General features: G+C 43.1%; 1 pseudogene; it reads left to right on the forward strand.

The window, feature by feature from the left end:
• The first annotated feature begins 268 nt into the window (after nt 1-268).
• Nucleotides 269-1,602, forward strand: LOC120841946 (annotated as a pseudogene).
• The last annotated feature ends 1,117 nt before the right edge of the window (nt 1,603-2,719 follow it).

Consider the following 2,719-nt stretch of genomic DNA (forward strand, 5'->3'; position numbering starts at 1 on the left):
CCGCATCGTCATCGTCACTGATGACGTCATCAGTGACGTCAGTGATGACATCATCGGCATTGGGGGTCACGTGACCCCCAAGGTAACGTGACCCCCCCCCCTGGTTAGTTTAACCCCCCCCCCCCCCAGTGCCCTTCCCTCCTCCTCCTCAAGAGCTGCGCTCTAATTCGGCGTTACAGGGAGTTGTAAGCGGCTTTCATTTTTTCTAATGACTACAATTTTTTTGAAGACTTTTCAATTGTCTTGTATTGGATATTTTGGTTACATTATGGAGCATGTGATGCTGTTCACTTTGGTGCATAGATGAATGGAGTGTAAGTTCTTAGCAGCACATACTTCGTGATCATACTGACATGCATTTTCTTCTAAGCAATAAACTGTTTGCCAGATTTTCCATCATCTTTATGATGCAATGATTAACTCGTTTGACCTTATAGCTTGCAACTCACATTCACTGCTGAAATATCACGTACAAATACTAGCCATATATGAGTATACATCACATATAGGGTTCTGCGTTTTCGGTTTTTAAATTTTCAAAATTCAGCGTACTTTTTTTGGTGTTTATTTTAAAATTCTATTTTCGTTTTTTTTTGTGTGTATAATTATGCCCACAAAAGTTTACCGGTGTTTTTCGATGAATATTAAAGAAACACCGTCGGACACTGGATCAGGTGATCGTTGTAGCTCTCTGATATTTGTGATCACTCAAAGAATAACGGGACAGATACATTGAAAAAAAACATCGATGCATTATTTGTCAATGTCCAGGTGCCCTATCGCGGAGTGGACAAGTACACGCTGGGCGAAAAACGTCTACCTTGCCTACTACCGGAGGGTGTGCTTCGTTCTATTTCTACAAGCGGTCCTCTTCTAGCTACCGCGCTACTTCTGGAAGGCTACCGAAAGAAGACGCGTCAAGAACCTTATCTTGGGCCTGAACAACCCGATTCTTTCCGAAGAGGCAAAAAAGAGAATAGTAAAAAGCTATTGGTCGAGTACCGGTCGATCAACCTCAACAACCACAGCCTGTTTTTCAACGGCTACGTGGCGGCGGAGGTCATGAACTTCGTCAGTGTTTTCGACCAGATGTTCCTCATGGATATTTTCTTGGGTGGGGAATTCTCCAGCTAGGGTTCCAAGGTGCTACAGTTCACCGAGTGGGACTGGTCCGTGCGGTACGACCCCATGATCAAGGTCTTTCCGAGGCTAACAAAGTGTACCTTCCACATGTATGGTTCTTCAGGAGACGTGCAAAAGCACGATGCCATGTGCTTTTGCACGTCAACATCCCATCAACATCATCAACGAGAAGATCTACGTCTTCCTCTGGTTCTGGTTCATAATTCTGGCGATCATGTCCGGTGCTGTCCTGATATACTGGGCGGTGATCATCTCCATCCTCAGAGTGAGGTCATTGTTCTTCGAAACCGAGCTAGGCTGGCCAACAAGAACTACGTCGAGAGGGTGTGCGATTGCAGCAAGCTGGGAGACTGGCTTGTGCTCTACCTTTTCTGCAAGAACATTGACCCGATCAACTTCAGAGATCTCATTACCGAGTACGTCCGTGGCCTCGACCACAAGAGCCTTGAAAACGCGTAACACGCACTGCCCCCTTCGATTTATGAAGGTAGTTTTTGGAACTGCGTGCATGACGTTGCCCTTTTTACTCGTAGGCAGCAAATCCGCATCGGTTCTTTTTTCTTTTTTCTATTTCTAGGGCTTTTAAAGTTTTCCGTCACGTCATTCCATGAAAGAGTAAATATGAAAGGGTCCAATTTTGTCTTCGTTGTTCTAACTTGCTAGAAATAAGGAGAGAAACAGCTGATAAAAAACACGCAGCAGTCTTGTTTTTCGTAAGGAGCGAAAGTATGCAGGCGAGCTGGTTGGCAAACAATCTAAACCCTGAATCTTGTCCGTTATTTTCTTTGTCTTTATTTCAGAGTTTAGGTTATGTTGTTTTTCGTGCAGTGTTTAGCATTTAGCATAGCGAATTGAAGTGCCAATTTTATAAAGAGATCTGGCTTAACCAGCGAGGGACCAGCTGATGTAGCGCTGATACTATTTTTATGAATCTCTTACACGTTTCATTGTCTGTGCGAAGCCTGAAGAACAAAGGGTATTTATGAAAGAAAAGAAACCATACAACGTGACTATACGTAGTTACGCACGCAGTGTGTTTTTGTGTTTTGTTTTTCTTTCGAACACAAACTTTTTGGTCAAGTCAAAGCTTCACCTGTACTCTGCCCAATGTCAAGGTACCAAGAATGGCAATATATTTTTTAGGAATCTGCCTTTACTTTGTGTCGTTGGCAAAAGCAGCAAAAATCCAACTTCTTCCAGCGTATTTCGTGGCGACTCGTCTTTATTTAACGTTGCGCAGAGACCATGTCGCACGCCATCCTCTCATGTGTTATGTCTGCGGACGCGTATGATTGCTTCATTTTGTCATGTTGTTTGTTTCCAAGTGAGAGGTCTGAATATTTTTGTACTTACGTTTGCTTCGGGCGCAATGCAATGCAAGATGGTTGCGGTGCTGTGAACCTGCAGTAGACTACTGTAGAGACGGAAGGTACGAACGTGATCTCTTGTTTCGTCGACCTTTGGCGTACCATTAAACTGTACCAGAAAGAGACTGCCACTATTATTCATATTTTTTTGTAGTTTTACATGTATGTGAACAAATTTTTTTTACTACCTTTTTTTCTCATTATTTTTT

Source organism: Ixodes scapularis, unplaced genomic scaffold (assembly GCF_016920785.2).
Source record: "Ixodes scapularis isolate PalLabHiFi unplaced genomic scaffold, ASM1692078v2 PGA_scaffold3__209_contigs__length_174095766, whole genome shotgun sequence".
NCBI lineage: Eukaryota > Metazoa > Arthropoda > Arachnida > Ixodida > Ixodidae > Ixodes > Ixodes scapularis.